The sequence below is a fragment of the Mobula hypostoma genome, chromosome 22 (genome assembly GCF_963921235.1).
Source record: "Mobula hypostoma chromosome 22, sMobHyp1.1, whole genome shotgun sequence".
Taxonomy (NCBI): domain Eukaryota; kingdom Metazoa; phylum Chordata; class Chondrichthyes; order Myliobatiformes; family Myliobatidae; genus Mobula; species Mobula hypostoma.
Genome location: NC_086118.1, coordinates 8776228 through 8800978, shown reverse-complemented (window position 1 = coordinate 8800978; position 24751 = coordinate 8776228). Strand labels below are relative to the sequence as shown.

At 43.7% G+C, this 24751-nt stretch overlaps 1 long non-coding RNA gene across 1 annotated transcript; it reads right to left on the bottom strand.

Moving 5' to 3' along the window:
- Nucleotides 1-507: 507 nt before the first annotated feature.
- LOC134360182 (uncharacterized) lies at nt 508-24594 on the bottom strand. The gene is made up of 3 exons (XR_010021268.1): nt 24423-24594; nt 22036-22102; nt 508-572 (listed from the first exon to the last, which is right to left on the bottom strand). It is a non-coding gene; the product is annotated as an uncharacterized LOC134360182 (long non-coding RNA).
- Nucleotides 24595-24751: the final 157 nt, after the last annotated feature.

Below are 24751 nucleotides of genomic sequence, written 5' to 3'. Positions count from 1 at the left end.
GTTAAAGCATTGGTGGCTTAGGGGCGGCCTGATAAGATTACGAGTGGTATAGAAAGAGTGCAGTCTTTTTCACAGGGTAGAGATGTTAAGTACAGGAGGACATGCATTTAAGGTGAGAGGGAAAATGTGGGGATATGGATCATATAAAGGCAAAAAAGAATTACTTTAATTTGGCGGTGTAGTCATGCATCAATGTGGGCCGAAGGGCCTGTTCTTGTACTGTATGGTTCTGTGTTGTATTATCGTGTGCTGCAGAAAAGCATAATGGAATGGTAAGTTCAAAAACTGAGCCTGGAACTGGTGTTTATTCAAATTAATGCGGGAAAATCTATGGTGGACATTAGCTTTGGAACTATGTCTCTAAACTGATTACCTCACATTTCTTTCTGAATATCTACCTCATCTCTCCATTGTTTCATGTGTGAAATGCCTTGAGTGATGCATTATGTTCAAGGTGTTATATCTGTGCTAGCTCTTCTTACAAGCCACAGAAGGTCAGTTCCCAGGGTAATTCTGACCCACAAATATCGGATCCAAATATGCAGTCGCAACAAGTCTTCTGGCCCGCTCTCCTGCAAGAAAGAAAACGAGAAACTAACAGAAGATCTTCTTCCAGTCCACAGGCTTTTCTGCCCCATCCGAAAGCTATACAGTTGACATATTAATTGGCCACTGTAAATTGTGCCTGGTGTGTAGGAGAGAAGCAGGATCTGGGAAGGGCTGTTTTGATGGGAGTTGTGAGAGAATAAAAATGGGATGAATGTAAATACAATAGATCATCAGTAGTCAGTATACAAGTACTCAATGAGCTGAAGGAATGGTTTCTGTGGTTTGTCTGTAGACAATTACAGAGTTTTGGAATTCCTACTGTCTATCAGTGACCTTCAAACCACAATACCATAATGCAGAGACTGTTTATAAATAGCATGAAGGAGGTGCAATCTTCATGGCATACAGGAAACCTTACTGTTTTCAGTCATCAGACCCACATAGAAAATCCATTTCACACACGAGTGGCTCCATCATTGTGTAAACACACCAACACACTGTATACAAGTGGCCATGGGATGTTAGGTAAAGGAAATCACCTTTGTTTTGGAGAGGGGGAAAGACTCTGGAGATGTGGATAATGAGCTGAATAATGGGACTGAGGTCACAAAGGTGGAAGCCCCTTGAGTCAAAGAACCTTTTCATATTCTTGTAAAACTTCTTCAAATCATATAAAAGTAAAACAAAAAAATATACTGAGAGAAGAAAGGAATAACATCAGTGATTACTTTTATAAACTTTTAGTTATTGTAAATTATGACAAGTGTAGAGAGACTCCTTTTCTCACCCATAAGAACACAGGCTACCCTGTGAATGTCTGACCTCTTTGTGAATTGTGCAGTCTGTAAAGCCTGCACACCAGACAGGTCAACCAACCACAGCACCTGTTGCTTTAAGAATCATGCTGTGAGGCCTGAGTTCAGGTTAAATTTAGCTTGTTTTTGATCACCACCAGTGGTCTACCTAATTAGAGCAGAAAATGATGTGAGAAGCCGAGAGATTTATTTTAAAGAATTGGATAAAAATCTCCATGCCTCTATCTTAGTCCATGATCCGTTTTGCAAACATTGTTATTTTGGAACCCCAGCAATGCAACTAGAAATGATTACTATAGATTTTTCTTATGACAAAGTAGGACAATATAACTGTAACTTCATTGCCACTTGCCCAAATCATAAGAAATCCATACCAAACTGCACCATTGAAAACGTTTCAATTCAAGAAGGTGGCTAATAAAGGATGTGTTGACCTTGCCAGCCACAACCTAAACTTAGGAATAATTAGTTTCATCAAATCTGTGAAATAAACATTCTTTACTTTCAGAATGTAGTTATTACAGGACTAATGATTTACAATGTGCTAAAGTGGTTTCTTATCATTACTGGAATTGTCAACAAGAAACCAACACAAACATGGTTCAAATTGCAAGTAAGTCATTACAGGAAGCATATTAATAAGTTGAAAGAGTGCAAAGAAGGTTTACAAGGATGTTGCCAGAACTTGAGTGCAAAGAAGGTTTACAAGGATGTTGCCAGAACTTGAGAAACTGAGTTACAGAGCAAGGTTGAATAGGTTTGGACTTTATTCCCTGGAGCGTAGAAGAATGAGGGGGATTTGATTGAGGTATATAAAATTATGATGGGTATAGATAGAGTGAATGCAAGCAGGCTTTTCCACTGAGGCTAGGGGAGAAAAAAACCAGAGGACATGGGTTAAGGGTGAAGGGGGAAAAGTTTAAAGGGAACATTAAGGGAGGCTTCTTCACACAGAGAGTGGTGGGAGTGTGGAATGAGCTGCTAGATGAAGTGGTAAATGCGGGCTCACTTTTAACATTTAAGATAAACTTGGACAGATGCATTGATGAGAGGTGTATGGAGGGATATGGTCCAGATGCAGGTCAGTGGGACTAGGTAGAAAAATGGTTTGGCACAGCCAAGGTGGGCCAAAAGTCCTGTTTATGTGCTGTAATGTGTTACGGTTCTATTATTTTCATTAGATTGTTTCTTGTCTAGTAATTTTTTGCTAATGTAGGTTAGGTTCATAGGAGTAGCAAGAAAGCTCAGACTATAACTCTTCTCACTCTTTCACCCTACACTCATATTGTTCTGTTTATTTTGTCATATACTTCAGTTATCTACAATTTATGTTATAGCCAGAGACTGAGAGACGCCTTTCAGGCGTTGGCTTTATGGTCAGGAACTCCATTGGCTCCAAACTTGAAAAATTGCCAACGGGTCACTCCAACCATATCATCTCCATGCGCCTCCCACTTCGAACCAAGCAGCATGCCACACTCTTCAGCTTGTATGCCCCCACTCTTCACGCGGATCCTGCAGAAAAGGACAAGTTTTACACTGATCTGCAGAAACTTGTACGGAACGCCCCTGCAGACAACAAGATCTTCATTCTTGGCAACTTCAATGCCAGAGTAGGCCAAGATTCAGAAACCTGGAAAGGAGTACTTGGCAAACATGGTGTTGGAAACTGCAATGACAATGGGCGCCTTCTGTTAGAGTTTTGTGTGGAGCAGCAACTCACCGTCACAACACCATTTCCAGCAGAAAGACAGTCTGAAGACAGCCTGGATGCATCCTCGGTCCAAGCATTGGCACCTCATAAAAGTGCGCCAGGGAGACCTTCACGACGTCTTACTCACCAGAATGATGCCCAGCGCAGAGTGTCATACAGACCATCATCTTGTCCACTGCAAACTCAGTCTCCATTTCAAACCCAAGCCAAAGGGAGGAGGCACTCCAAAGAAGAAGTTTCAGGTTGGCAACCTCCAGTCAGCTGAAGTGAAAGCTGACTATCAGATGAATCTTCAGTTGAGGCTTCAGGATCCCAGTTTCCCCACAGACTCCTCTCCAGAAGTGCTTTGGGAACACCTAAAAACCACCATCCTGCAAACCTCTGAAGAAGTCTTGGGGTTTTCCACAAAGAAGAACAAGGACTTGTTCAATGAAAACAACCAGGAGATCCAAGAATTGCTGGCGAAGAAGAGATCCGCCCACCAGGCGCACCTTGCTCAGCCGTCTTGTCCTGATAAGAAAGCAGCCTTCCACCTTGTATGCAGCAACCTCCAACGCAAGTTTCGAGAGATTCAGAATGTGTGGTGGACCAACCTCGCAAAGAGAACTCAGCTTTGCGCAGACACCAGTGACTACAGAGGGTCTTATGAAGCCCTGAGAGTGATGTACTGCCCTTCGAACGAGGTCCAGAGTCCCTTGCGCAATGCAGATGACCAGGCGCTCTTCACAGACAAGGCGGAGCAGTGGATGGAACATTTCCAGACTCTCTTCAGCACCAACCGCATGGTCCAAGACTCAACAATTCATCACATCCCACAACAGTCAGAGAAAACAGAACTGGACAAGAATCCAACCCTAGAAGAGACAGTTAAGGCCATAGAGCAGCTGAAAAGTGGCAAGGCAGAGGCAGTGGAATCCCACCTAAGATTTGGAAGAATGGGAGACCAGCGTTCACACCAAACTCCATGAGTTCTTTGTCTGCTGCTGGGAACAAGGTAAACTACCACAGAACCTCCGTGATGCAGTCATCATTGCCCTGTATAAAAACAAGGGGGAAAAGTCCAATTGCTCCAGCTACCGGGGGATAACTCTGCTCTCTATCGCAGGAAAAATCCTCGCAAGAGAATTCCTGAACAGATTGGTGCCCATCATAGCAGAAGAACACCTCCCAGAGAGCCAGTGTGGCTTCAGAGCCAACAGGAGCACCACTGACATGGTATTTGTTCTCAGGCAGCTCCAAAAGAAATGTAGGAAACAGAACAAGGGATTGTACGTGACATTTGTCGACATTACCAAAGCATTCGACACCATGAGCAGGGAAGGTCTTTGGCAAATTATGGAACGACTGGGATAGAAACATAGAAAATAGGTGCAGGAGTAGGCCATTCGGCCCTTCGAGCCTGCACCGCCATTCAGTATGATCATGGCTGATCATCCAACTCAGAACCCTGTACCAGCCTTCCCTCCATACCCCCTCATCCCTTTAGCCACAAGGGCCATATCTAACTCCCTCTTAAATATAGCCAATGAACTGGCCTCAACTGTTTCCTGTGGCAGAGAATTCCACAGATTCGCCGCTCTGTGTGAAGAAGTTTTTCCTAATCTCGGTCCTAAAAGGCTTCCCCTTTATCCTCAAACTGTGACCCCTCATTCTGGACTTCCCCAACATCAGGAACAATCTTCCTGCATCTAGCCTGTCCAATCCCTTTAGGATTTTATATGTTTCAATAAGATCCCCCCTCAATCTTCTAAATTTCAACGAGTATAAGCTTAGTTGATCCAGTCTTTCATCATATGAAAGTCCTGCCATCCCAGGAATCAATCTGGTGAACCTTCTTCGTACTCCCTCTATGGCAAGGATGTCTTTCCTCAGATTAGGGGACCAAAACTGCACACAATACTCCAGGTGTGGTCTCACCAAGGCCTTGTACAAGGCCTTGGGATGCCTCCCAAAGTTCCTCAGCATGGTCATCCAGCTACATGAAGATCAGCGTGGCCAAGTCAGATGCAACGATGACCTCTCAGAACCCTTCCCAATAGGCAAGGCTGCATCCTTGCACCAACTCTCTTCACCATCTCCTTCAGCATGATGCTCGAAAGGGCCACAGAAAACCTTGATGACAAGGATGGTGTTTACATCCGATGGCAGCCTGTTCAACTTGAGGCAATTACAGTCCAACACCAAGACATTGGAGCAACTCATCCGAGAGCTGCTCTTTGCCGATGATGCTGCCCTTGTTGCCCATACAGAGACAGCCCTGCAGCGTATAACATCCTGCTTCTCAGAGGCTGCCGAGCTCTTCTGACTGGAAGTCTGCTTGAAGAAGACAGAAGTTCTCCATCAGCCCGCACCTCAGGAAGATTACCACCCTCCCCACATCGCCATCGGTGAGGTAGAGCTGAAGACAGTTCACCAGTTCAGCTACCTGGGGTGCACCATCTCGTCAGATGCCAAGATCAACAAAGAGATTGACAACAGACTAGCAAAGGCAAACAGCGCATTAGGCAGGCTGTACAAAAGAGTCTGGAACAACAAGCATTTGAAGAAAGGCACAAAGATCAGCATGTACAGAGCCATTGTACTGACCACCCTCCTGTACGACTACGAGTTGTGTGTCACCTACTGTCACCACCTATGACTTCTTGAACGTTTCCACCAGCGCTGCCTCCACACCATCCTCAACATCCACTGGAGTGACTTCGTCACCAACATCGAAGTCCTCGAGCAGACAGAGGTCACCAGCATTGAGGCCATGCTGTTGAAGATGCAGCTGTGCTGGGCAGGGCATGTCTCTAGGATGGAAGATCATCGCCTGCCCAAGATTGTGCTGTATGGCGAACTCTCCACCGGCAAACGTGACAGAGGGGCACCGAAGAAGAGATAGAAGGACTCTCTGAAGAAATCCCTTGGTGCCTGTCACATTGACCATCACCGGTGGTCTAATCTAGCCTCCGATCGCAATGCCTGGCGACACACTATTCACCCGTCTGTCTCCTCCTTTGAGAACGCACTCAGGGCTGGTATTGAGGACAAAAGGAGAAGGAGGAAGAATTGTGACACCGCAGCACCAAACCCAGAACACAATTTCCCTTGCAGCCGCTGTGGCCGGGCCTGCCTGTCCCAGATTGGCCTCGTCAGCCACCAACGAGCCTGCAGAAGACGTGGGCAGCCCCCTTCCTAAATCTTCATTCGTGAAACCAAGCCATGATGATGATGAATGTACTACACTGCACTGCAGCAACGCATGTATGCATGCAAGCCTGTGACAATAAACTTGAACTTGATATAAATAAACTTGACCAGACGTCTTCCCCTTTTTAAGAGATAAAGAATAGGGGTTTTAGAGTTCACATCAAAGAAATTACAAAGGTAAGCTCAAACAAACCAGTCAGTCTTTGAAACATGAATCTTGTTAAAGAGCGGGAGCAGTTAACCAAACAGCACATTGGGAATACCTCCACTGTAGAGACAGCAATGGCTAAAGAACAAGACCATCAGCAACTTCTCTACAGTATCAAAGATAGACAATCAACCTTATCTGTGAAATATATATGCTAGGAGTCAATTATATGCTAGGACATACATGCTAGGAGTGGCTTCATTGGTATTGGTGTTGGTTTATTATTGTCACCCTTACCAAGGTACCGTGAAAAGCTTGTCTTACGTATTGTTTATACAGATAAAATTATTACACAGTGCATTGAGCTAGAATAAGGTAAAACGATAACAAGGCAGAATAAAGTGTAAAAGCTACCAGTGCAGGGCAGTGCAAGTAAACAATAAAGAGCAGGATCACAACAAAGTAGATTGTGAGGTCAATAGTCCATCTTATCATAGAAGGTATGTTCAGGAGTCTGATAACAGTGAGACAGAAGCGGTCCTTGAGCCTGGTGGCACGTGCTTTCAGGCTTTTGTATCTTCAGCCTGATGGGAGAGGGGGGAAGAGAGAGTATCCAGGGTGGGTATGGTCTTTGATTATGCTGATTGCTTTACAGGGGCAGAGAAGTACAGACAGGGTCCATAGAGGGGAGGCTGGTTCCTGCGATGTGCTGAGATGTTGTCTTCAAGGTACCGTGAATCATATCTCAACAAGTAGAGCAATGGGTACATGCAGTGCTGACAGTATGAAAAAAAGTTCAGCATATATGTAAGCATTTCGCTTATATAACAAGGTGCATGTGGAATGTTACAAGATTAAAGCAAATCAATGCAAGTGCAAACCATCAGAGACAGGTGGATTCAGGTAGGAAACAGGTGGAGTGCTGTCGGCGATAAGTCTAACAGGGATTACTTGTTACTAAGGCTCTTCCCTAGAACTGACTATCTCTCAGAACAAAGAGGATAGTATCTTCTTTGCCATAGGATGATTGCCCCAGTTTAACTTCTTCCCAAACAGCGTATCTTCATCCACTGAGTTACAGGGCATGGAAGCAGGCCATTCAGTGCATTATATCGACAATCAAGCACACACTTAGAAATCTAATTTTATTCCTTCCATGTTTCCCTCAACTGCCCCCACACATTCTACCACTCACCTACACACAAAGACCAATTTACAGCGGCTGGTTAATCTATCAACATGATTTTGAGAAGAGCCCAAAGCACACAGGGGCAATCTATGCAGTCTCGTGGGAACAGTATGCCAACTCCACACAGACAGCATCACAGAGTCTGGCATGAAGTCGAGGCCTCCAGAGCTCTACTAGCCCCATTGATGTCCAACACTTAACCGTACATTTGTGATCAATCATATTCTGAGGACCTCAACAAAGTAGAGAAGCATCCATTCCACATTATTAATGGATAGAAAGTAATACTATTCTTCAGACATTGGTGGCAAATAATAGGAACAGGAACAGGTTAATAAGCTTCTTGATTTATTTCTGTCATTCAGTAATAGCTTATCTGTGACCTAATGCCAGATTTCCACATTTTCAACATTAAATGCACCATTAGTCATTAAAAACTGAGGTCACAAATGACCACAGATCAATTTCAATTTGCAAAATAGAGTTCCAAATTTTGATCAGACTCTGTGAACTGAAGAGCTTTCTAACTTCCTCACTCCTGAAATAGCTGGCTTTAACTTTAGATTACGCTCCCTTCTCCACAGCTTCCAAAATACTGGAATTAATTGCTCTCTATTTATCCTAACTTGTCCCCTTAAAGTCATAAAATCTCGCATTAAATCTCACCTAAACCTACGTAAAGGGTTTTAGTGTGGTTTGAGTTCAGTTTTTTGGTGTTCAATAAATGAGTTACTATGGCTTTTCTGAGACATAAAATGCCTCCGTCTTTTTAATTGCAAAAGCCTACAATACTAGTGGGGGTACTTCCTCCTCATAAAGTAATCTTTAACTCAGGCATCATTCTGATAACTCTACATTGTTCTCTCTCCAAGACCACTAGAGTTATTAACCATTCTATTTAGACTATAAGATCATAAGATATAGGAGCAGAATTGGGCCATTTGGCCCATCAAGTATGCACTGCCATTTCACTATGGCTGATCCTTTTTCCCTCTCAGTCCTAATCTCTTGTCTTTTCCCTGTAACCCTTCATGCCCTGACTAATCAAGAATCTATCAACCTCTGCCTTAAATATACCCAATGACCTGACCTCCACAACTGGCTGTGGCAATAAATTCCACAGATTATTTTTCTTGGAGAGAGAGACCAACATAGGGCTATTAGAATGGTATCTTTCCAACAAAGTCAGGATTGTTAGTGCAGTACCCGGCCCATTGAACAGCGTTGCATTGATCTTTTTTTTTGTCAGACCATATAATTTTGCTTCTACTTTGGCATGTAGTGCAGAGGAATTTTGTTATTGCAAAGGTCTGTTATTGAAGGGTTCTCATTGGAAGAAATAGTTTCCTCTGTTCCAAAGTAATGTCCTAGGGAGTTCAGGGAAGAGCCCATAGTGATGAGAGGTGGATCTTTTAGAAACACTTTACAGCATGCAGCTTTGATTGCAGAACTCAGCAATGTTGGTCTTGTCTGTGAAATTAAAACAATCGAACACTTAAACACTCTGAGTTGCACTAATTATTTATCATACACCTGTAGCAAGATGCCAGAGGGATGTTCTGCCTTCGGCTTCTGAGATAGATAATCAACAGATACTGTGGAGATTCACACAGACATTAAAGTAAGTGAAAGAAAATGAATGTCTCCCCCCACCCCACCAACCCTTTGCCCCAGAAGGTTAATGACCCACCAAAAAGGCTTGTTGTAATGTGTGTGAGAGAGCCAGTCTTGTGTAGAGTAATTTTCTTTCTTCTGTGATGACATTATATGGGGTGGCAGGGTAGCTTGGTGGTTAGCACAACGCTTTACAGTACTGTATAGCCGACCATGGTTCAACACCTGCTGCTTACTGTAAGGGGCTTGTATGCCTCCCTGCGAATGCATGGGTTTCCTCCAGGTGCTCCAGTTTCCTCCCACAGTCCAAAAACGTTCCAGGTGGTAGGTTAATTGGTGATTGTAAACTGTCCTGTGATTAGACGAGAATTAAAATTGGGGGATAGCTGGGTGGCGTGGTTTGATGGGCTTGGAGGGCCCACACTACCTGTATCTCAATAAATAAATAATTTGATCATATGCAATCAAGCAAATCCTTTACAAAAGAAGAGGGAGAAGATTTCAATTTACCCCAGTAGACTATGTCCAGGTTTGCTGAAATAAGTGGAGTACTGGAAGAGCCTTAATAATATTTTACCTTCTCTGGCCTGACAAACATGAAAGCATCACTAAGTTCTTCTGGTTTTAACTTCTTGAGTAACCACAATTTTACACTCAGTGCTAATGCAGGGCTGCAAACTAAAACATCAACAATGCCCTCCCTTCCAGAGATGCTGCTCAACCCTTTGGCGGCCTTCTGCAGATTGTTGCCACTGTTTTCTTTGCTATGTTGTTGCAATTGAGTTGGTTTATCTCTGGGCTCTGCAGCAGAACCCAAACACATAACTAAACCATGTAAAACACATTCACACATCAGGTTTGAGTTGGGACAAGTCCATGTTCTGCAAAGACATTAAAGTTTGGGCCAGACCTGGTCACACACCATTTCATGAAGGCTTAGCTCAGAATTTTATCAAGTTCTGTTTGTCCATACCATGTGAGGTAAAGACTTTGGGGTTTTGTTATTTGAAGTAATAGATATTGTTACGTACCCCGTAACTGGGTTGCCAAACCAGCAGAAATGGATCACTCAGTTGGAGTCTGGAGTACTAGAATTAAGAAAGTTTTATTAAAGAAACAAGCAACACAGTAATCGAAAGGATAATAAATGCAACAGTTCAACAATGATAACCACACATGTGCACAGAATTAAGATAACAGCATCAATCAAGCTCTATCGTTGTCTAGGGGTAAATGATCAAATTTCAAAATGACTCAAAATTCAGTCCAGTTCGCAGTAATCGTTGCCATGGCGATGGACAAGGTGGGGGAAGAGACAGAGAGAACAGGAACAACTGATCATTCAGCACAGCTTCACTCACAGACCGGCGAGATGGCTCACGAGCAACTTTTGGGCGGGTCCTTGGTGATGTCACCTGAGGTCACCGACTGTGACCCCTCCTCCAGATGCGGTCGATCCTCTGCAGTGAACCCGGCACCCAGGCAAGGGCGGACACACACCGGGTTCCCGCTGATCGTACCTTTCCACCCTTGTCGTTGTCTGGTACTTCTCACCCACTCGTGAGAAGCGCACCGCTTCCAGGGTCTCGTTACCTCGGGTGGCGTGTGTGCAGCCTTTGCGAACCTGTCCCTTTTTATCTCCCTGCTGGGGTATCGCCTGTCCACCACTTCAAACAGTTCAGGGTTCAAAGGGGGAGCCGCTCCAGACAGCTCTCTCTCCCGTTCCTTCATTACACATCTCCAGACGCTGCTCCATTGCTCCTTATCTCTCCTTCCCCTGAGGGCAGGTGGCAGACCAACTGCTGATGCCACTGATGCTAGCCCAGGCCAGCAAACATCTTAATTTTATGTGTATTCTCGTAACACTTCCCCCCTTTAAGGATTTTTACCGGGAGGTAAAAATTACAAACATGACTACATTATTTGATACATACACAATATACATCTTTATCAGCTATTTGGCTAACACAGCGAGTTTGAAGCTGTCAACACCTTGACAGACAGTTATCACATTTTCTGTTCCTTTTACACGTGTTATTAATAATCCCTTAGACCAGGCTCCAACTCAGCAAACTTCATAGTGGTCAAAAACACTGATGAATTGCGACCAATGTAACCTCTCATTTGGTTTTGTCCCGGACCACAACAACAAGGGTCGTCCCATTCGGACTCAATTTTCTCTCGCAAGGGCTTAGTAGGAGGGGGACGGGTATTGACCGCAGAGTTATTGCAAAACTTCCTGCAGTACCCCACCATCTCCAAAAGCCTTCCGAGGGCCCTCTTGTCTGTCGGGGTTGGGAGGTCAGCGATAGCCTGCACTGTAGCTTGCATCACTGCCAGCTGCCCCTGTGTCACCACAATTCCCAGGTAAGTGACCCTCGTGTGGCCGAATTCATTTTTTTCAAGGTTCACTATCAAACTGGCTTCAGACAGCCGTATTAAATTGCCAATACACACCTCTGTGTTCATCAGCCCTTTAGTCACTGAATTACTCCAAAAATATGGGTGTTGTTTACTTGGCCGCCCTATTGTAACCACAATCACCCAACGTCCCAGTTCTTTGCATTTCCTCGGGACAATCAAACACATGGGTGCGAGTCGTTTAATTACTCCTAAAGATTCGCTTTGTTCGGGGATTAAGGGAGAGACCTTATCAGTAGACCTGGCCAAAACAATAGCCTTCTCCCATCTGATCGATCCCATCCTAATCTTTTCAAAATGGTTTTTTCCTCTTATCAGGGGGCCCCTAGCTTCATTGATTTTCACGCTAACACCGACTAGGTTTGTTAGCATATCAAAAGCCGGTGACCGTCTCAGTTCGCGTCGGTCATGATCAATAACATCCTTCCTCCTGGGCAGCCGGTAAATCTCTTTCATGATTCCACCAACTGTTTCCTCCAGCACTGCAAAATGTCCACCGGGGGGTACCTTGTGGGCCAGGTTAAAAACCTCATCCCCATAACTCTTTTGCACCACCCCCCACTCCTCATCTGCGGGTACTGTCCTTGATTTCCCTTTCTTCCTTAGCACTTCCTCATCCGCACAATAGCTTGTCAAGGCTGTGTCAGAGAGAGCGGTCTCGGCAAAAACCATCAGCCCCTCGCCTCGCTCCTGCGTCTGCACAAATTCTTTCCTGGCTACTGCTACGTCCGTCCCAGCTCCCTCACTACCTCTTATCTCACTACACCCTGTCTCATACAAGGTTGGTAGAAATGTTTCAGCTAAATTTACCACCACAGCTAAATTCACTACTGCAGCCCCATGATGAACCTGTGAGTCCATGGGAGGGGCCTCAATGCTGGCAGGCTGACCTGTCAATCTCACGACTGGGAACACGATTCCTCCGGCGATGTCATTACCGAGCAAGACTTCCACGTCTTTCATCGGTAATTCGGACCTCACCCCGATCGTGACTAGTCCAGAGACCAGATGGCTCTGTAAATGTATCTGGTGCAAAGGGACTGACTCTGTCCCTTCCCCAACACCTTTGACCTCTACCTCCCCAGTCTGGGTCTCTGAGCTAAACTCTAATACACTCTTCAGTACTAGTGACTGACACGCTCCCGTGTCTCTCCAGATCCGCACTGGAACTGGTTTTAACCTCTCCTTCACTGACACCAATCCGGCCGAGATAAACCTCTCGCGCCCTTCCGGGACTTTTTCAGGCCTGTCCTTCCCTAGCGGTTCGCTTAACAGCTCGATACAGCCATTCAAAATTTCCGCTTTTCCTTTCCCCGTCTCCTTCCTTGGGGCAAAGCACCTGGACGCAAAGTGTCCGACTTTCCCACAATTATAACATACGACCCCAGGAGACTTCCTACCAGACTGCTCCCGGCCTACCTTATCCTTTTCACTAGTCCTCGGCTTACTTTCTGACTTTTCCGGCGGACTCTCCCCTCCGTCCTGACTACCCTTCTGGTAGCCTTTACTCGGGGCAAACTTTATTTTATGCGTCAACGCATACTCATCCGCTAACTTAGCAGTTGCGGCTAACGTGGCTGCCTCTTTCTCATCGAGGTAGGGTCTCATACCCTCAGGGACCCAACCTTTAAACTGCTCAATCAGAATCAGCTGCAGCAGTCTGTCATAATCCCCCTCTACCCCTTTCGAGGCGCACCAACGCTCACAATATGTTTGCATCTCACGAGCAAACTCCAAATACGTGCGGTCCCACTGCTTCCTCGCATTCCGGAACCTCTGCCGGTATGCCTCCGGGACCAACTCATAAATCCTGAGGATGGCCTCTTTCACCACCTCATACCTCTGGGCATCTTCCGCGGACAAAGCTGAGTAAGCTTCTTGGGCCTTCCCTTTCAGTACACTCTGAAGTAAAACAACCCACTTATCCCTCGGCCAGTCCTGACTTATAGCCACTTTTTCGAAGTGGAGAAAGTACCGATCCACGTCGGTATCGTCAAATGGGGGAACCAGCCTAACCTCCTGGGTCGCCCGGAATCCTCCACCTTGGTTCGGCACGAGCCCCTGCTCGGCCCTTATCTTTAACTTCTCCAGCTCAAATTCCCTTTCTCTCTGTTTCGCTCTCTCTTCTCGCTCCCATTGCCTCTCTTTCTCTTCTCTCTCTCTTTCTCTTCTCTTTCCAACTGTCGTACCCGGAACTCGTGCTCGAGTCTCAGTTTTTCAAGCTGTACCTATACTGCGTCTCCAGCAGGTTTTTCAATAGACACCACCCCCAGCTCACCTTGGGGAAACACACCTTTAGATACATAGTGCTCTACAATAGCTCTGTGTATCTCCTCTCTCCTCATTGTCGACTTCACCTTAGCAAGATTCAACCGTTTGGCCACAGCTATCAATTCCGATTTCCTGGCATCCTCTAATGCCTCCAAGGTCGGCGCCTTTATAAATTCCTCAGCCTCCATTTCTGCTGTTTGTCTTTTCTTTCTTTCAGGAATTTTAACCCAATCAATTTACTCCGTCCCAAATTTAGCGTTCAAAATCCCGGACGAGCCCCCACTTATGTTACGTACCCCGTAACTGGGTTGCCAAACCAGCAGAAATGGATCACTCAGTTGGAGTCTGGAGTACTAGAACTAAGAAAGTTTTATTAAAGAAACAAGCAACACAGTAATCGAAAGGATAATAAATGCAACAGTTCAACAATGATAACCACACATGTGCACAGAATTAAGATAACAGCATCAATCAAGCTCTATCGTTGTCTAGGGGTAAATGATCAAATTTCAAAATGACTCAAAATTCAGTCCAGTTAGTAGCTCAGTTCGCAGTAATCGTTGCCATGGCGATGGACAAGGTGGGGGAAGAGACAGAGAGAACAGGAACAACTGATCATTCAGAACACTGCTTCACTCACAGACCGGCGATATTGCTCACAAGCAACTTTTGGGCGGGTCCTTGGTGATGTCACCTGAGGTCACCGACTGTGACCCCTCCTCCAGATGCGGTCGATCCTCTGCAGTGAACCCGGCACCCAGGCAAGGGCGGACACACACCGGGTTCCCGCTGATCGTACCTTTCCACCCTGGTCGTTGTCTGATACTTCTCACCCACTCGTGAGAGGCGCACCGCTTCCAGGGTCTCGTTACCTCGGGTGGCGTGTGTGCAGCCTTAGCGAACCTGTCCCTTTTTATCTCCCTGCTGGGGTATCGCCTGTCCATCACTTCAAACAGTTCAGGGTTCAAAGGGGGAGCTGCTCCAGACAGCTCTCTCTCCCCCGTTCCTTCATTACACATCTCCAGACGCTGCTCCATTGTTCCTTATCTCCCCTTCCCCTGAGGGCAGGTGGCAGACCAACTGCTGATGCCACTGATGCTAGCCCAGGCCAGCAAACATCTTAATTTTATGTGTATTCTCGTAACAATATATTGTATTTTTTGTAAACTATGTACTAATTCATATATGTTCACTACTACCTGTTTACTGTCATATATTTTAATGTTGACTCTAAGAAAAATGTAGAATCTAAGAAAGCCAACAAATACTTCATACCTTCATAACTTACTTCAGATTTCAAACTCTTGTTTCAGTTTGAACTAAATAATTTTCAAACTTGAAATGAAATTCTATCATATTATGATCACTCTTTCCTGAAGGTCCCTTAACTACCAGAATATTAGTTAATTTTATCTCACTATACAGGAAAATATCTGATATCTCCTGCTCCCTCAGTGGTCTCTCAACTTACTGATTTGCAAAGCCTCTCCATGAATTCATCCTCTGGATAGTTTTGCCACTGACAGAATAGGATACTACTAAACTATGTACATGTAGACTACTCCATATATAGCTATCTTTAATTTTCTGATTCACTTTATGCCCTATGTCACCACTCATTGCCTACCAATGCTTTCTGTTATGTTATTTCTTATCTCCAACCAAAATGATTGATTTCCCTTGATGTTCCAAGTTATAATCCTGGTGCTGCCTTTTTTTTCTGTTCTATAATATCAGAATCATCTGTCTCCTTTACAATTTCACTCATCTCTTTTAAACATTAAGTACCCTGGAATATTTAATTCTCAGCCTTGGTCAGTTTGCTCCTTGGCTCTATAATAGCATTAAGTCGTTCTTATTTATAATTAAGCCATTAATTCGCTTACCTTATTATGAATACTGTATTCATTCCAATAAAGGCTTTTCAAATTTGACTTTTTATGGTTCCTCTCTGCTCTGTCTCTAATTCAAGATGTGGACTATTCCTGTTTTTATACGCACTATAATTTCCAGCTATTTGTTACACATTTGCTACCCTACACCATTCCCTTGCCCTTTTCCTTTAACTTTCTACATTCTTCCCTTTCCAGTAATCTGTCCGACCTGCTTAATTTGAGCATTGGGTATTTGCTTTGCTCAGACAGTAGCCCAGCCCAAGTAAAGCCTATACCATCAGAGCAGTTCCTTCTATCCCCAATTTTCTTGCCAGTATAACACACACAAACTGCAGGAACTCATCTAGCAGAGGAATGAATCAACAGTCGATATTTTGGGCCAAGACCCTTCACCAGAACACATTTTGATTCCATGGAACAAAAACCATTTATCCTACTCCACCCTTTGAGCTATGTTTTCAACTCTCAGATTTTATTGACCCTGTGCCAAATTGTATGTGGTTCAGGTAGCAATCTGAAGATCATTCAATTTGTGGTTCTTCCCTTTACTTTGGATCCTCACTGCTCATACTCCTTCAGCAGAATCCGTTTCTTTGACCTATTAATGTTGCTGGTTCCCACATAGATGAGAACAGCTTTCCCCTCGCACTTCAATTTTCACTCTCTGAATCTCTTTTAAAGCTGACACATTGTGCATATTTCCAGTGCTCCATGTCAATTATAAGACCACAAGTCCATAAGATAGAGGAGTAGAATTAGGCCATTTGGCCCATTGAGTCTGTTCTGGCATTTCATCATGGCTGATCCATTTTCCCCTCTCAGCCCCAATCTCCTGCCTTCTCCCCGTATCCCTTCATGCCCTGACAAACCAAGGATCTATCAAGCTCTGCCTTAAATATACCGAATGACTTGACCTCTTCAGGCACATGGACAATGAATTCCACAGATTATATCAAACATCGTCTTGCAACATACATTGTAAAAAGCTTGATTTAATGTTTACATTTAATGGTAGTTTCCAGATTGATAGAAATAATGTCTGGCTTGAAAAGAAGTAAAAATAATTGGACAGAAAGCACCAAGAGTTGATAATCAAATAAGTTATGCCCTGAAGGGTAAAATTACATTTTAAATTCTATTTTTCACCATATTCGCTAAAGCTTTTGGGCAAAGTATTGAAGAACTGACAGGGAATTGCTATAATATAACTGTGTTTCAGCAAAAAAAAATACAGCTGTAATCAGTGAGAAGAGAAAGCTTCCAGGAAAAATTGAAAAACCAATTAAAGCCAGCCCGTTGGCAAATTCTTGAGAGCGGGGTCTGTGCCCAGCTCTGCATGATACACATGGCTAGCTGTTGCACTAGGTTTGCTGAGCTGGCTCATTTGAGTTGGTAATTAGTGGGACCTCTCAGACTGTTACTTTTGTACCATGCGGACATGCTGAACCATAACAAGTAATTAACTTTGCACAGAGGAAGTGATCCCAAACAACATGCACCACATTGTAACAAGAAACCAACAGCTACTAATGAGCTTCATTTGTTAACAGGACACAGTTCAATTGAAGAGCAATGTCTCTTAGAATTGGATACTTGACTAGCAAGACAACTGATGTTATAGAGTACTTGTGATTGGGAAAGGAGGATTTGCTCCACTGCAAGTATTGTCCAGTAAATTGGGGAATGTGCCTTGTGTTGCTTGAAAGAATTCCTATTAAGCCTGAATAGACTTGCTAGGTTCTCACTCCCAGATGCAGTGTATTTGTAACTAATGACAGTCTCATTTCTGGTAAATGGGTAAATTGGCTTATTTCTGTCACAGAGGCTGGTTTCTGTAATGTGCTGAGCTAAGCTGTGCCTACCACACTCTGTAGTTTCTTACAGTTGTAGTTAGAACAGTTGCTATACCAAGCTGTGCTGTATCCAGACAGCAAACAACAGGAATTCTGCAGATGCTGGGAATTCAATCAACACACGTCAAAGTTGCTGGTGAACGCAGCAGGCTGGAAATTCAAGCAACACACATCAAAGTTGCTGGTGAATGCAGCAGGCTGGAAATTCAAGCAACACACATCAAAGTGGCTGGTGAACGCAGCAGGCTGGTAATTCAAGCAACACACATCAGTCCTGACGAAGGGTCTCGGCCTGAAACGTCGAATGTACCTCTTCCTAGAGATGCTGCCTGGCCTGCTGCGTTCACCAGCAACTTTGATGTGTGTTGCCTGTATCCAGACAGGATGCTTTCTATGGTGCAACAGTAGAAGTTGGTGAAGCTAAGCTCATCAGCACTTTTACTTCCTCAGGAAGCTAAAAATTTGGCATGTCCTCTTTGACCTTCAACCCTAAAGAGATTTGGCATGTCCTCTTTGATCTTCAACAGCTTCTGTTGATGCACCACATAAAGATGAATGGTCTCAGCCTGAAACATCAACTGTTTACTCTTTTCCATAGATGTTGCCTGGTCTGCTGATTTCCTCCAGCATTTTGCATGTGTTGCATAGAAAGTATCCTATCTGTACACAGTACAGCGTGGTGTGGTAGTTGCTCTTGTGTCTATGTGGTTTTACCTAGACAAGCGTTTGGTAGTGTTCACTCCAAGGAACTTGACGTTTCCAGTCCTCTCAACCCTAGTATCATTAAAATAAAAATGAGCATGTGCACCACCCCCCTACCTAAATGTGATAACCTGCTCTTTTGTTTTGCTGATATTGAGGGAAAGGCTGTAGACATGACACCATGCTACTGGGCTCTTTACCTCCTTGCTGGAGGCGTCCAAGCAGAGTCTGGCCTCACAGTTGTGAGTGTATGGGGATTATAGTAGGGGATTGAGGATGTAGCCTTGTGGGGTGGCAGTGTTGAGGACCATCATGCCAGAAGTGTGGCTGCATATCCTTACTGATCGTAGTCCTTTGGTTAGGAGGTCAAAGATCCTGTTGCAAAGGGAGGTGCTGAGTGCCATGTTTAGGAATTTGGAGATGAGTTTACTTGGAATTATAGTTCTGAAGGTGAAGATGTAGATAATAAACAATAGTGTAACATAGGTGGCTTTACTGTTCAGATGCTCCAGAGGTGAATGTAGCTTGGACCTGTTTTAGTTGTAGTCGAACTACTGTTGGTTGAGATTATCTAGGGAGCAAAATATATCTGCTTTAAATATGGTTGGTGCAAACATTCATATTTTAAGCTTGTTAATAATACCAAATAATAACTATAAATACCATCTAGAGCATCCTTGGTAGTTATAAAAGCCAAGATTTTCTAGCAGCTTTTAATCATCAATTTGTCTTCCTCCATGTGTATAGGTACGTATATATTTGCATAATGTATGTATACACAAATGTTCATGACGTGTGACTATGCATGTGCATTTGTATATGTCTGTGCACATGTACATCTATGGATGTGCAGGTGTGTATACATGTGTTCATGTATGTGATGTATGTACGTGTGTGTGATGTGCAAGTGTACATGCGCACTTGCATATCTATGTGCACAAACACATGCACACATATTTGTATGTGTGTTTATATACATCATGCACACATCCTGATAGTTCTAAGAATGCATGATCTTGTCTGCAACAAATAGAATTCCCCTTGAGGACCAGTGTAATAATTCATGTGCGAAGACATGGGAAATAGGTGGAGGTCTTAAATGAATATCTCCAATCTTTTCCTATTGGTATTTACTGTGGAGAAAGACACAAAAATTGGCAAGCTCGGAGAAGACAGTGATATCCTGAAGCATATTGACATGGTAAAGGAGGAGGTGCTGGCAGCCTTGAAGTGTATAAATGTGGATAAATCCCTAGGAACTGACTAGGGCTGCCCTTAGACATTATGGAAAGCAGGGGAGGAGATTGCTGGAGCCCAAGCAAAGATCTCTGTATCTCCATTAGTCCTGTGTGAGGTACAGAAAGACTGTGGGATAGCTAATGTTGTGTCTTTATTTAAGACTGAAGAACAAGCCAGGGAAGTAAACGTCAATGAACTTTATATCAGTGGTGGGAAAGTTACAGAGATGGATTCTTAGAGACAGAATGTATTTACATTTGGGAAGGCAAGAACTGATTAGGAATGGTTATTTACTGTGGAGACACGTCTGTGGGACATCACGTCTCACAAATTTGATTGAATTTTAAGAGGTGATCAAAAGGATTAACAAATGCTGGACAGTGGATATTGTCTATGTGGATTTTAGGAAGGCCTTTGGTTAGGTCCTTTGGCTGGTCCAGTTTATTAGAAGATGTGGGGTCTCGAGTGAATAGTTAACTGGATACAAAATTGATGGTGGGAAGCAGAAAGTGGTACTGAAGGATTACTTTTCAGATTGAAGACCTGTAACCATTAGTGTGTCACACGGATAGGTGCTGAATCCTATAGGTGGCATGATTAGCAAGTATGCACATGACATCAAAGCTAGTGATACAGTGGTCAGTGAGGAAGGTTGCCTAAGGGTTCAGCAGAATATAGATCAACTAGGAATCTGGGACACAAAATAATCTGCAGATGCTGGGGTCAAAGCAACACTCACAACACACTGGAGGAACTCAGCAGGTCAGGCAGCATCAGTGGAAAAGATCGGTCAACGTTTCGGGCCAGAACCCTTCGTCAGGACTGTAGGGGGAAGGGGCAGAGGCCCTATGAAAGTTAACTTGGACAAGTGCAAAGTGATACACTTTGAGAAGCTAAACCAGGGCAGGACATACACTGTGAGTGGCTGGGCCCTAGGGAGTGTTGTTGAACAGTGGGACCTTGAGGTCTAAGTACAGTACATAGTCCCCTAAAGGTGGAGACACTGTTGATGAAGGCATATGAATCGCCTTCAACAGCTAAAGCAATGAGTTCAGGAGATGGAGTATCATATTACAGTTGCAAAAAAATTGTTGGTTCAGATGCATCTGGAGTACTCTGTGCAGTTTCTGGTCACCATTTCATAGGGGAAGTTGATTACGTTAGAGAAGGTGCGGAAAAGATATGCAGGACTGTTACCTGGACGGGAGGGCTTAGTTTATCAGAAAAGACAGGATAGGATGGGACTGTTCCCCAGGAGGAAAGAAATCATGAGGGGTGTGCAGGTTGCATAGTTATAGTCCTTTACCTAGAGTAAAGGAAATTAGTGGAGAGGGATGAACAGACAAGGGAGCTGTGTAGGAAGCGATCCCTGTGGAAAGCCGGGGGGCGGGGGTGTGGGGGAGGAGTGAAAGATGTGTTTGATGGTACGACCCGATTGGAAGTTTCAGAGAATTATGTGCTAGATGCGGAGGCTGGTGGGATGGTAGGTGAGGACAAGAGGAACCCTATCCCTGGTAGGGTGGTGGGAGGATGGGGTTAGGGTAGATGTGCGTGAAATGGAAGAGATATGGTTGAGAGCAGCAATGATGGCGGAGGGGAAGCCCCTTTCTTTGAAGAAGGAGGACCTCTTAGTTCTGGAATGAGAAGCCTCATCCTGAGAGGAGATTTGGTGGAGATGGAGGAATTGAAAGATGGGGCTGGCAAGGATAAGGTTGGTGTCCCCTTACACCTTACATATCTGAATCTTATTCAGAGTTCTAATTTGTTACCAGAGGATCTTTGCTATTGATTCTCCTCTTTGAACATTTATGATTAGCTGGAGGAGTGACTAAATTTTTGGAGGAGCTTAGTTGACTTTGGGTAGTGAACTTGTAAACATTTATGTGTCACTAGCAAAGAGAAGGAAATAATTCCCTGTCTTCAATCACTCATGAATATGTGGTGGTGAGCCATCTCGTTAAATGTCTCTCTCTGTAGTCGGCAGCCATTGATCCCAGGGGGTCATGGGTTTGAGCCGCTGGTGGACTGTGTCCTCTCCAGGACGCAAGCCTGGGCATACAGATTTGAAGAACCGGCTGTTGCCCATGCAGCGGGTTCCCCCTCTCCATGTCACTGATGTAGTCCAAGGGAAGGACAAGCGTTGATACAGCTTGGCACCAGTGTCATTGCAGAGGTTGCCAGAGTGAAGTTGTGAACAACATCAAACTGCCTTAGGGACCCCGACTCCGGATTTCTTCCTCGGGGTTTACTCCCAAAGCCTTTCCCATGGGTGGGTATGGCTGCAAGGCAGTGGAGACTCTCTGTACATCCATAATTATAATTAGATGGAGAAATCCAAGATCATAACCAAGCAGTGATGAAGGAATGCTATATGTACATAAGTCAGGACAGTGTATGACTTGGAGGAGAACCCTGAGATCATGCTGTCCTCACCCTTCCAAATAGGCTGTGCTGTTGGAAGGTCTGGTCAAAGAAGTCATCATGATTTGCTGTACTGCATCTTGTAAGTAAAGAGAAAAATGGATTTGTATTTATCAAGTCTCTTTAATGATCTAAGAATGCCATAAGATAGTCTATTTCAACATATAGTTACAGTAGTAATGTAGGAAACTCAAGAGTTGGTTGACGTACAGACACCTGAAAACTGTGACATGATAATACCTAAATAATTTGTTTCAATGATGCTAAATATTGGGCAGGACATGCACAGTAGGTAATGCCCATGTTCTTGATAAAATTCACTAGATTGTATCAGAAGGGCAGACAAGGATAATTTAAAAATATGATATCAGTGACATTTCAGCATTCCCTCAGCTACATATGTGTGCGTATTCATGCCCAGATTTATGTGTTTAAGTCTCCACACTGGGTTTGAACTTGGAACCAAATGAGTCAGAAGAGAAATAAGGACTAGTTAAGCCATGACTTACATTCAGATGGCAAAATCTGCAGCCACAGTCACTAGTGGTGGAGAAATGAATGTTTAAGGTGATGGATAGGGTGTCTGTTATACAGCCTGCTTTGTCCAGTGTGACAGTGAACTTTTTGATGTTGTTACAATTCCATTCAGCCTTGTTGATAGTGGAAACAAACGGAGAAGTCAAGAGATTAATGAAGGCAGCTGACCTCTTCTTACTACACCATTGACCTGGCTATCTCAGTTAGATTTCTGGTCAATGGCAATTGCTAAGGATGTGAATGGAAAGGGCTCCAATGATGTGATGACAATGAATATCAAGGGAAGGTGGTTAGACTCTTTATTGTAGAAAACAGCCTTTATGCATTAGTTGTCACTGATTAATGTGGGCCTAATTGTTGTCCAGGTCTTATAGAAGATGGACTTGCAAATTGACCCAAATCCTGTACAATCATTGGTAATAATTTCTGTTTCTGGTCTTAAGGTGAACACTAATTATATTTATTTCACACAAAAGTCATTAACAATGATTGGGATGAGGACTCTCTATTGAGGAACTCAGACTGCATTGCACTGAGGCTGAGTGTGATGGAATTTCACTGTTTTTTTCCAAGCCCTACTTCCTAAACACAGCAGCTGATACTTCTAAAGATCAAAGTGTTGTTTTTGAATAAGTTAAATTTCCAACTAATATTCTTTATTTAACTTCTAGTTGTAAATGGGAGCCAGTATCCAGTTCCTACTGTAAATGGAAAGCAGTAATCAGTTTGAAGTTTGAAACAACAGCTTTGCAAACAAGATCTGTTTATACAGCAGATTCTCTGCCCCACAGCACCTGGTATAGCTACACTATTTAATTCAAGGAAGCTTGCAACCTAGATGGATAATATCACTTAGTATATTAAATAACTGATCTATTAGTAAGTTGGAGACAACAGTTCAGGATTTTTAGGAATGGTCCAGGAAAATCAAGAAGCATGACAGAAACACAGGGTGAATTAGAACCCATTCCTCTGCCTTCAATTTCTGTGACAGACAATTGGTTTGTCTGCAGCTTGTGGGTAAGTCTTTTTAGCTTGAAAGAATTGTACCTGTATTTTGGAAATCTTTTGAGCTTTAGAAATGGCTTGTAATTTGGAAGCCTTTTATAATATAGAAATCAGCTGTGAGTTTTAAATATGTTTTAAGAATGTTGTTTGAATTTAAATGACCTGTGTTCAAACTACTCTGTTGGTTGGAAGTATCTCTTCCTTCGTAGGGAGGGGAGACCCACTGCTCAAATATTGGGTATTGGCAGCTAAACTTGCCATGGAGCATAAACAGGGAAGTGAACAAGTCTTTGAAGATTGTTTAGTTACAGTATAATCTCCTTTTAGTCAGGGTGCCCATAGCTATCTAATCGGATAAGGCTTAAGTTCTTCACTTGAGTTTAGAACTTCAGTCAGCAAACCCAACATCATCACATGAGATCATTGATCTCTGATAATTCCAGCCTTTTTCCATTGTGTTCACTATGTCTCCTACAATTAAGACATCCCCTAAATCTAATGAATATTATTCTAAATAAATATGTAATAAACTTCAACATAATTAATGCAATAACTTCTAATGGTTCTGACTAGACGTATCTATTGCCTCCTGGAACCCAATATTGTTAATTATTTAACATTCTATGATAAAGAAAGTGTCAACAAGACCATTGCCTTCCTTCTCTCCAGCACTTGCTCCCTTCCACTGTGCAACCCTCAAATCTTCCCTCACTTCCTCCAATTTTGTATCTTTACTGCAATCCTTTCAATTAACTTAGTCTAAATATCCAAAGATCCTGTTTCAATTCTAAGTTAACTACCAACTGATCAAGAATGGCTTGCCATGATCCGATAAATAGAGTCTTTGTCCTTACCCAGATATCTCTTAGATTTGGTCTGCCCTTTCGCTAAGTCTCCTCCTGCACAGCACTTTTCAGTTGTGCTCCAGTTCTGTCTGCAGGCTTCTGTGCAGCTGGCTCTGTATTGCCCAGCAATGGGGGAAAGAAGCTTCTGTTGCTGAACCATATCTCACAGCGACCACCTGCATGTGGAAAAGTGCACACACTGGGGGAGTGCAGAACTGATGGCAGAACCTGTGCTATAAAAAAAGCACATTAGGAATCTGTGGCAGCTGAAATAGATTAAGATACGTGCTGTGCTCACATGCATAGGCACCTGTTTCAATGTAATGCTTCATCTGTGA